We start from the raw sequence: 11,472 nt of genomic DNA on the forward strand, positions 1-11,472 counted from the left end.
TATGAGGATGTTCTTCTATACCTAGGTTAATTGGCTATGTTGGCTCTATCAATACAAAAGATCTCTCCTAAAAGTAACTTGGAAGAGCATCAAATATCTCATTCGCGAGCACCTTAGAGAGGCTTTCACCCTTGGATACATCTTTTATTTTTAATTTTTTGGGTTCCAACACTGCCACAATATGGTTTTCACCATCAAACCTTTTTCATTTTTTCTTTTTAATTGTATGACTGAGATATTTTATGTTAGCTTCATTAATGTTGATGCTCTATTCATTGGTGGAAGACATTATAGGTTTGCCAACATTTAGGTAGTAGGCAAGAGCATATTCATTCTAGAACATGGAGCTTCACTAGATGCATTATGGTTCTAGTCTATAAGCTCGGGATGTGTGAGTGAAAGAGTAGTGGCTAGTTCAATTGCATTCATGGTAGAGTCATTAAGTGTTCGGACCAAAAATTTGAGACCCATGGCGACTTCATCCATAGATGTGTTTGAACACCTCTAAGTACTAATGTCAGCAATTAATGACTCTAGGACACTAGTTGGATCAGACCAATCTAACCTAACCCTAGATGTTTCACCCACTTACATTTGGTTTTCATAGACATGCACTTGGTCAATGTATTTACACTAGTACATTTGACCCCATTTTTAGACCAAAATTTTTGACCATCTATTCAAATGGGTCAAATTGGTTGGAATAGGCAAAGAAAAATGTCATTTTTAAAAAATTGATGCCCGTGTTGGTCGAAAATTTGACCAACACGGACTTCATTATGTTAAAATGAAAAGTTTTCTATTTCATGCCCTGATTCATTATTACAGTGGAAAGACCTGTACGCTTATTTCTGCTTCCATGGCGTAGATTGAAATGGTATCCACGAACCAAATCTACACCCTCCCTATATGGAAATTTGACCAACACAGACTTCATTATGTTAAAATGAAAAGTTTTCTATTTCATGCCTTGATTCATTATTACAGCAGAAAGACCTGTACGCTTATTTCTGCTTCCATGGCATAGATTGAAATGGTATCCACGAACAAAATCTACACCCTCCCTGTATGGATCATACAGGATATTGAAGAAAAATGGCCTTGAAGGGCAAAGAAAGTTCTTTATGTGCTTATTTTTGCTTCCATGGCGCAGACTGAAAGGGTATGTGCCATCTAGGGTTCGTCCTTGCTGAATCTTGAATAGTTTGTGCTTTGTATGGCCAAATCATCAGGTAATGATGGAATTGTGGGAGGAATCAAAGAAAGAAATGGGAGTTCGAATGAAAACTTTGGCTAAAGAGCATACTTCTATTAAACCAACTTATAAAGTAGTGGTTACAGAGCAAGTATCAACCATACCAAAGTTAGAAAGATTTGAAGGAGAGCTATGCATTAAGCAAGTGGGTAATGGAGGAGATAGCAGTCGACATGCTGATGCCAATGGACATTGAGCAGGAGCTGGAGCTGGAGACACAAATATCTACCCTGACAACAAAAAGTGTGGTGAAGGTAAAGTCTTGTCAAAAAGTATGACGCGCACCCTTTCTTCAATCCTTATAATCTTTCTTCCTTAGACCATCTTTGTTCTATAATTATGAGGGTTTACAAACACATTATAGGAATATGCATCTCTACCCAATTATACATAATAGTTACAAACTAATTGATTATCAAATAATATCTAGGCAGTGATAATACCACAAGAGTTGATATAAGAATAATATATGTTGTAAATGATAGCTTGAAACAAGAGGGGGGTGTATATGTTCGTACCATGTATGTCTTGATTGTCTTTGTTCAGAATTCAATTAAATATTGCTGCTGAAGAGTTCTGATTGTGCTCCTTTATATGGTTTTATAAACTTTTTGTTAAAACTTAAAATGCCTATTTTTTTTTTCTGTCTATATATCTTCCTTATTTCCCCCTTTCATCCTCCCTGTTCTTGAATGGTGAGGTATATATATTTATGTGGAGGACTTAAGGTCACTAATCCCTATTGTAATCAATGTCTCTTTTGAAGAGACATGTCTCTTCTCCTAAATAATTGCTAACCATTCTAAATGCAAGCAATCATGTTAATATTCCTCAAGACCATCGATATCTTAAAATATTTTAATTACTTGCCTTAACGCTTTTGTTTTCTCAATTAATTATTGGCAACTAGAAAAGAATATCGCTTCTTGCATCCTAATCATATATCATTGGTGGTATCATTACGGTCTCATGACACTTGGGCCTTAGTAAAAACAATGAATCTTTTTGAATTCAATGGATAAATTGGACATTTAGATTGTGATTGCATTAATTTCAAGCTATTAACCCTAATTTAATTTTAAAAAGTAATTTAATTCCATTCTTTTTTATAAGAGATGGGTTTGTGTGAATCACTACTAATGAAACATGGGTAAATGAGTTTGACTCAAAAATTACACAGATGAATCCTTATAGCAATATCACAATTTGAGTTGCTGTGGAAAATATCTTCTGCTTAGTATTTTAATTTTTAGTACTTAGATTTAACTACTGAATATTTGCGGTTTACATTCTTTGTTAAGACAACAATGATGATGGTGATTTATGCTTTGAAACTTGTGATATGTGTAGGCAGGTGTGGAAGATGGGTGTGATAAGCTAGTTGGAAATATTCTCTACATGGTTCATCACATCACTCAATTTTCACAGAAAAAGTTTTCTATTTCGTGCCCTAATTCATTGTTATGGTGGAAAGACTTGTATGCTTATTTTTGCTTCCATGGCACAGACTAAAATGGTATCCGCGAACAAAATTTGCACCCTTCCTATATGGATCGTACAAGATATTGAAGAAAAATGGCGTTGAAGGGAAAATCAAGTTCTTTATGTGCTTATTTATGCTTATTTCTGCTTCCATAACTCAGACTGAAAGGGTATCTACGAACAAAATCTGCACCCTCCCTATATGGATCATAGAGGGTATTGAAGAAAAATGACATTGAAGGGCAAAGTGAGTTCTTTATGTGCTGCTCTAGTGCATTGATGTCCTTCCTAGACAGATCTTTAGCAACCTATAGCACAAAAGGGATTGAAACAACATCATCGAATCGAGAATAAATAAAAATGCAAGGGAATGGCATAAATAACAAAGTGAATGCTCCTGTACTTTTTCATCATCTAAAGTCCTCCATTTTGGAAGTTCTATGTCTCTTACATATTTTGTTCTATGTAACTTTTAACCTTTGTGCCTTCTACATCTGCTATATAAGCTTTCATTGTCAGTCTTTTATTAGATACTATGATCTTTATGTTTATTATTGTGAACTTCATTAAGTCATGTTGCACTCTTACCTTCGAGTAACCCATTGTTCTTTTAATTTCATGAACTCTATCTAGTCATGGTTCACATTTTTTATTTCCCATGGATAGCAAACTATCATTGATTTTCTATTTCATCATTATTAGGAAGACTAGGTTGTGTAGTCAATAATGATTGGGTGTTTTTTTTTGTAGGGTGCAATTCAGTCTAATGATTCTAATGTTCAAGAGAAGCTTCTTGGATACCCATTGGATGATTCTAAAATATTGGAGCTTGTTACTCGATAAATTCATGGAGTAGGTACAAACATTTTTCTTTTTCTTTTTTGGCATTTCTTAGCTCATGCTTTTGACTACTTGCTATGTAACTTTAGTTAATGCAACACAAATCCTAATACATGCTATAACTATCAGAAGAACTTTATATCTAGTGGATTATTACTATGCATCTCATATACTATTTAGCATTACATTAAAATAATTCATATTATTTTAGGTTGTTCAAGATTTTTTCATTTAAATATATTTTAAAATGGAAATTTTGAGTTTTTTTAATATATTTTTTAAATATGAAATAGTCATTTCCTATATCTTGTACTAAACTTTTACCTTATCCTAAATTGTGTCCCAATCTCCAAAATTGAGAGAGCTTTTCATACCCAATCCCCTAGGTTCTCTACTAATTGAATGAAAGATACTTCTACCCTTCAAACAATCAAATTAAACCCTTTGATTTCTCAATAAGAGTGGCTCCCTGTTGAGGCCTATCTATTTCAAAGAGTAGTTGGGATTGCTAAGTAGCTGTAAGCTGTTACTGAATGGTGTGTTGGATACCACTGAATCTTCTTTTGTCTGTACAAATTTTTTTGTGTTTCACAGGTTTTCTAACTATTATCCATTAGGATAGTGATTAACCATAGCCACCATTCCATCATTTTAACTAAGTAAATTGATTAACTTGGCCCTAGCTTTATGTTTTGTGCCTATCATCCATAGTGCAACAACAAGAAACTTGCTAAAAGATCTTATTTTGGCACAAAAGGAAACTTGGTTTGAAACTTTGATGTATACTCGTGCGTTATTCCCAAGTTCTTATTTTAGTACAAGAACAAGGAATGTTAGCATAAGTTGTAGAATCTATGTCTACACATTACAGTTTCATTTTACTGAATGTTTATAGATCCCTTCAACTAATCCATTTCATACATATCTTGTAATCATTGCATTCCATGAGAAGACATCATGTAAGTTCTTATATTGAAAATTGTAACTCTTCCCGCTATTAAGTCCATAGTGTTTAAAATACAATCTCTGTTGAAAAATTAGATTCCTCTGGACTACATGGTTTTGTTAGATCTAGATACACTACTTAATCAAGTTAAATGAAATCCTCCTGGAGATAACAAGATAGTGACCAACCTTTTACTTCAGTTTCAAATAATTCCCACTGTGTATGATTTTAAGATGGCTCAGAGTTGCCAAAAGTGTTTAACTGCACTACTACATTTGATCTCATTTTTCTACCAAAAATTTTGACCATCAATTAAAAAGGTTTAGGTTGGTCGGATTGTAGAAGGAAATTTTTCTTTTTTTAAAAATCTAACCCGTGTTGGTCAAAATTTCCACCAACACCAACATGTTGGTCAAAATTTTGACCAACATGGGCTTTAACTTTAAAATTAAAAAATGTTTGACCGAGCGCGTGAAGGAGCTGGAGGATGGTTAAGGGTTTAAGTTTTAATTTGTGAATGGATTCCCTAAAATTTGTCAGTTAAAGTTTTGGTGAAGAGGCAACATTTATTCATAGCCACATTGTAGAGGGGCAGAAATTGATGCAAATGTAGCAGAGGGAAGCACAACAACAACAACAATGCATAAAAGGTTTATTAAATGGCTCTACTAATGGGTTGGTCGGTAATGATCCTCTCCTCCCGCAGAACCCAGGGATAGAAAATGCCATTGCAACAAAATGTACGAGGAATGACTAAAGCTACCTCATCTGAGAGATTCCATGGATGATGGATCCCTTAAGGTGTTTGATTAGTTTATGCACCCATTTGAATACTTATCAAACTAGTTCATAGTATGAACAATGGTACTAATTTAAACACATAAAATGTGTGACTTCGTTTTGTAAATCATCATTAAAAGATAGTTGTATGGTTGCTGGTACATTGATTTCACAGAGATTTGGAGATAATGTTGGTCAGTGATTGTATGCAAACCAAACAACAATCCTAAAGGAAGAAAACACGCCTGGGAAACCTTCAGGGTATATAAATTCTCAACACAAATTCCTATGTCAAACTTACACTAATTCATGTATTTACAACTAGAAAGTGTGAATTGAATTTTAGTATTTGGTTCTAGTATAATGGTTTTTCATTTGAGCTGAAACTTTTGCTTGATGATTATACATTTGGATTAGAGTTTTCTTTCCAAATTGTATTTCTCACCATGTATATATGGCCTTAGTTCCTTGTTATTTTGCATGTTGCATGTATAGACAAGTTTTACATAGCACTAGAGGTAAAATGTATGCTGCTCTCCAGCAAGTCCAAGTGCATAATCAACAGCTGCCCGTAGCCCCACAGGTGTGTAAATGCTTTTCTTGTTCAATTCTATTAACTTTTATATATAATTATATAATTAGGCCCTTTTGTAAGGATACTGATGTATTGGAGGATATACAATGGCACAGGACATCAAAACTGAGATGAATGCAGTACTTGGTTAGAGATCTGGTGCCTCAGAAGCTTCATTGTTTGGGGTACCAGGAGCGGGTCACTCAAAAACAAGCTTGCTAAGCCCAAGTTTGATGTCTTTCAAATTTAGATCCAAAAAACAAGTTCAGCAATCTTTTAAAATGACTATCTAAGAAAGGTTTGGTTTGAGAGTGTTGAGGGTAGCCTCGCTTTGAGGCTGCCCCTACATATTTTCATTGCTACATTTAACCTCATTTTTTGACTAAATTTTGCGACCATCAACTAAATAAATTTAGGGTGGTCGAAATGTAAAGGAAATTTTTTTTTTTTTTTTTACATATAAGACCCATGTTGGTCGAAATTTCAACCAACACAGGGTTTATACATCCACAAAGGAAAAAACCATTTGTCATTTTAGGTCTTTCTTGCACCCGATTTCATTTTAGGTTTTCTCTAAATTTTTGCATGGGTTTTGCAGAGGGTAGGGTTGGTCTTCAAAGTGAATCTGCCCCCTGGTATGGCTACAAGAAAATGTGGGCTGGTCTTGAAAGAAAATCTGCACCCTGCACCCTGGTCGAGCTTCTTCTGGAAAACGTGGGCTCTCTTTCCTATCTACTCAATCCTCATCGTGAAGTTTATGGCATTCAAGGAGGGTCAGTGCACTATTTGCCAGGTATTTCATTATCTTCATACCCATAGTTATAATATAGAATATACAGTTGTACACTCTTTCCCTTTCTATAGAATTGCACTTAATTGGAGATTTAACTACACTGTTTTTCTGAGATCAAGTTTTTAAGTCAATTGTACGTTAAAAATATGAGAGCTTTTTAAAATAGTTTGTAATGATTTGTTCATATTATTTCTATAATAGATCATAGAATATAATAGATCTTACACAATTGAATTCAGAAGTGTATGATTATTACAATTAGATCTCTCCAGTGAACCGTCATCAGAAAAAGGATGTGTCAGATATTTATTTTAATAACCATGGATTAAGTAACTACATGCCCGAATGTAATCAATCTGCCTAATTGTTTTCAAAAGAATCTTGCAATTAGTTCCATCTTTTCTTGTTAAGATAAAAAACTTGCTGCAGTAATCTCCTAAATTAGAAACATAATTCAAGTCCATTAAGGCATTAGCTATTAATTGGAAAGGTTTTGAATAACTAAAAGTTCACTTGAAGATCACTGCAAAAAACTTAGGAAAATTATTTTCTATGATGTAGCTTAGAGAAAGATGTGCGCTTGAATTACTTCTGGACAAGATGCATAAAGCTTATTTGTGTAAGGAGTCAATACATCTCTGTGATTGATATTTGATTTCTTGATTCCGTTGCATCTTAAACAAGGATGATTATAAGGGATTGTGATGGTCCAGGTGACTCTTTTTGCTGTCCATTGTGGTGGATGTTTCTACTACCTACTAGCACGGCGGTATCCTGACCCCAAAAGCTCCTGGATTGGTAATACATACCCAAACTTCAAGAAGGAAAGCCTCTGGACTGCATATGTCTCCTCCATGTATTGGTCTATAACAACCTGAAGCACTGTTGGGTATGGAGTTCTCCATGCTAAGAACACTGGAGAAATGGTTTTCACTATAGCATACATGCTCTTCAATCTTGGGTTACAAGCCTACTTGATAGGTAATATGACCAATCTTGGTGTCCATGGCACTCGAAGAACATTTAACTTTGTAAATATATGCAGTAATAGTATTAATTAGGATGCATATTAATAACCTAGTATATTGCTTTTCTATGTAATTGCTGATGGAGTGCTATGTTAGATGGGGTATAGAGAGATGCAGTGAATGCTGCCTCAGATTTCTATGATAGAAACAGATTGCCACATACACTGAAAGAACAAATTCTTGGACATATGAGGCTCAAGTTCAAAACAGAAGCTTTGTAACAGCAAACTGTAGTAGGCCTTCCTAGGGCAATTCAGTCTGCCATAGCTCAACATTTGTTTTACTCAACAACGTAGAAAGTCTATCTCTTTCATGGAGTTTCAGATGATTTCATTACTCAAATGGTAAATTAATCACGTTTTGCTAAAAATTTGTTAGTGTGGGTTTAGAGATTTTCACAATCTATGTTTATATCATTTAATTGTTTTAGAATTTAGTTTGTGTAATTTTTTATATCAACATTTTAGATTACATTCTATGATCTATTAATCAGAATGCTAAGAGAATGAAAGAATATGTAAGATTACAAGATTGTAAGGTTTACAAATAACAATCATTTGCTTTGCCTCATAAATGGATTAAAGATTACCTCTTATACCAATTTAATTTGAATTGTTCTCTATAAGGGAAGAGATCTAATAGCCATCTAGGTTAATTTTGAGCACTTAGATCTCCTAAGCTATAAGTTGAATTGTGCTGATTTTTCCAATGTAGCTTTGTAGGTGACTCAAGAGTTTAAAGCTAAGGTTTTATGTTTGGGATCTCTTAGAAGCAATGGAGTACGAAGTCATTGAAAAGTGTCATTTTAAAACACTCATCCATATTCCAATAGCCCCTCACCAAAAAAATAGTACTTTTGGCACAACTGGACCAATCAGCAACCAAGAAAGATAAAAAATGATCAACTATTAGTATGTGTGTGATCGACTATTAGTACATGTATTATCAGCTATTAATATATATGTTATCAATTTTTGGAACTTTTTAAAAGTGACAATTAGGAAGTATCTATCACAAAACCCTCCTCATGATAAATGACCCCATGGTGGCTACTAGATCTCTTCCCCTATTTTGTTTTTGAGATTTGAAATGAATTTTATATCATTACTATTCTCAATTTCTTCTATCTTTTTCGCTTGTGGGTATTTGCGTACTAGTCATATTGAGGTTATGTAAAGTTGTAAGCATTTATCTCTATGTGCATTCCTCTTTACAGGTGATGGAGATGGTGGCAGAGTACATTCCTCCTAGAGAAGATGTAATTCTCCAGAATGACATCCCATCTGAGCTATATATAGTTGTTTCTAGAGTAGCTGTAAGTTACATTCTCGCAATCTTGCATTCCTTTTCCATATCTATCATGATTCCTACTTTGACACTATTTGGTATGATTCATGCTCTGACACTATTTAGTTTATTCAATGAAAACATTTTTTTAAACCATGAAGCTGCATTCTTTAGGCATATTGAGGGAAGCAATAACAAACCCTTTCTTACAAGTTGGTGAAGATAATTTTTACATTCTCTAATTTTCAACAGCATCTGAAGCAGCTTAAAGGAACAAATTTAGAGCATTTTCCATTCGAAATACAGGTTTCTTATATAGAAAGTGATGCAAAGTCTCCATTGCCAATAGGCCTTAACTATACAGCTTCAAAAGGGAATGCTCAATTCATGGAAGAACTTTTGAAAAGAGAATCCAAATCTAAAGATGCAGATTATAATGGCTTCGCTTCTCTAGTTAGTTAAATTATGTATTACTCTTATTATCAATGGGCCAATGTTTGATCTTATGAACTGATAGTTTGGAAAAAATCATATTAACAGGTTGAATCCCCTCGTAAAAGCTTTCTTCCTATAAAATTCTTATTAATGAACAGAGTAGCCTTAGAGTACAAACCTAAACTAAATTCCATAAAGTATAATAGTCCCCCTGATCAGTAGCCATAGTAATCATTTGCATTGTAACTAATTCATTCTAGAATAAGCATATTGAAAAACTGGATGATTTTCACCATTCATTGTTTGGCATGTTTGAATGGGAGATGAGCATGAATTCTGCAATAGGGGATCTGAAAATTAACTCAATCTCCAACTCTTTTTATCCTCAATCAGTTGCAAGTCCACCCAAAAGAGTAACAATACACTTATCTCATCCAAGCACTCAGAAATTAGATATATTACATGGAAAATTGATTGTTTTTCCTTCATCACTAGAGGAACTATTTCAAATAGCAGGTAGATTCTAGCAATTTGGCATTATATTTCGATTTCTTAGATGTGTTCGTTTACAATGCTTAAACACAAGAGCCATTTGGCCATTTGGTTTTCTGTCATTCTTCCATTCAAAACACAAGAGCTGACCCTACTATGCGCCTCATACATATTGCAACATAATGTACCTTCCACCTCTACAAAATGCATACTTATTGCCTACACATTATACATACTCATCACCACTACAACACAAATTAGAACTCCCATTGCCTTTGACATCTTTTCTTTCAAGAATATACTGCAAATTGCAATTGATGATTCAATCCATTTGATTCTCTCCCTTTTATAGTTTTAGAAGCCCATGAGTTGGCACTTGATGATGTCAACATGGACAGTGGTGACTATTATAGTGGACATTAATGATTTTATCTTGTATAAGAAAGTGACAATAAATATTGCTCCCAAAAAGGAAAACATGGAAATTGTGATTGGTATTTAAAAATTGCATAAATTGGTTAATAGGGGGCACAAACTATTTACCGTAGAATTCAGCATTAAAGAATTTTGATCCTCTTTGGAGAATAGAAATCTATTCTTAGAAAATTCAAACAGTCTTGATCCTCATTGGAGAACAGAAATCTATTCTCAGAAAATTCATTTGGCTGAATGTGTTTAATGAGTGCTTGTTGTAACAACCATATAACTTAATAGAATTTTTTTGTTTTGAGAGATTATAGGATCAGAGCTTATTGTTTTTTCTCTTGGCAGGTAGACTCTGAATTCATGAATCTTTATCCATAAAATTGGTTAGTTTAGTGGCTCTCCTGATTGAAACAAACCTTAGGTTTGGAGGTAGTCCTAAACTAACTCCATTTTAATAATATTAATATGTTGTCAAAAATAGAAATTAAATGCAATGCTTATATGACCTCTAAAGCCGCTATGGAGATAATGACCAAGATTTTGATGGACTACTTATGTGACCTCTAATGTGGCTGTGGGGACAATGACCAAGATTTTGGTGAAGAAATTGAGAGGCACCAAAAATTACAGCCAACTATGTCCAAAGTCAACCAATATTCTCCTTCTAGTCGGCTTAATCATTTCACTTTATTGATGCAATCGTTAGTATAATGTAGAATCTAGATTTAATGTAAAATGAATTTGTATATATAATATCTGGAAGTTTAATTTAAGCTACTCTAACTGCATGACATTTGAGAAATTAAAATATAGATAATGCTCTATAGAATTGAGATATCTAATGAAATTTATAATTTTTTTTGAAAGTTTTACTATTCTGAATCCTATTTCTCTTACTTTGAGGAGTTCCTTAAGTTTGCAAAAATTTCCCAACGTTGCAGATTTAACCCAGGGATCTTTGAGTGCATGTACACCGTGACTTTCTAGTTTGAGATCTTGGCCAGAAAAATGACCTAAGAAGTGTTAGGCCTATGGAGGAGATTGTATGTATTCCTTTCAGGAAGGCAGAAAGGAGCTATTTCAGTACTCCATCTGGATAGCGTCTGGCTACTTTTGAGGAAATGAGAGATGGGT

General features: G+C 34.0%; 1 pseudogene; it reads left to right on the top strand.

Annotated features, from left to right (window-relative positions):
* The first annotated feature begins 5,826 nt into the window (after positions 1–5,826).
* LOC149543366 (potassium channel KAT2-like) lies at positions 5,827–9,447 on the top strand (annotated as a pseudogene).
* The last annotated feature ends 2,025 nt before the right edge of the window (positions 9,448–11,472 follow it).

This window comes from Cupressus sempervirens, chromosome 8, assembly GCF_028749045.1.
Source record: "Cupressus sempervirens isolate cs-2001-9-10 chromosome 8, ASM2874904v1, whole genome shotgun sequence".
NCBI classification, from domain to species: Eukaryota; Viridiplantae; Streptophyta; class Pinopsida; order Cupressales; family Cupressaceae; genus Cupressus; species Cupressus sempervirens.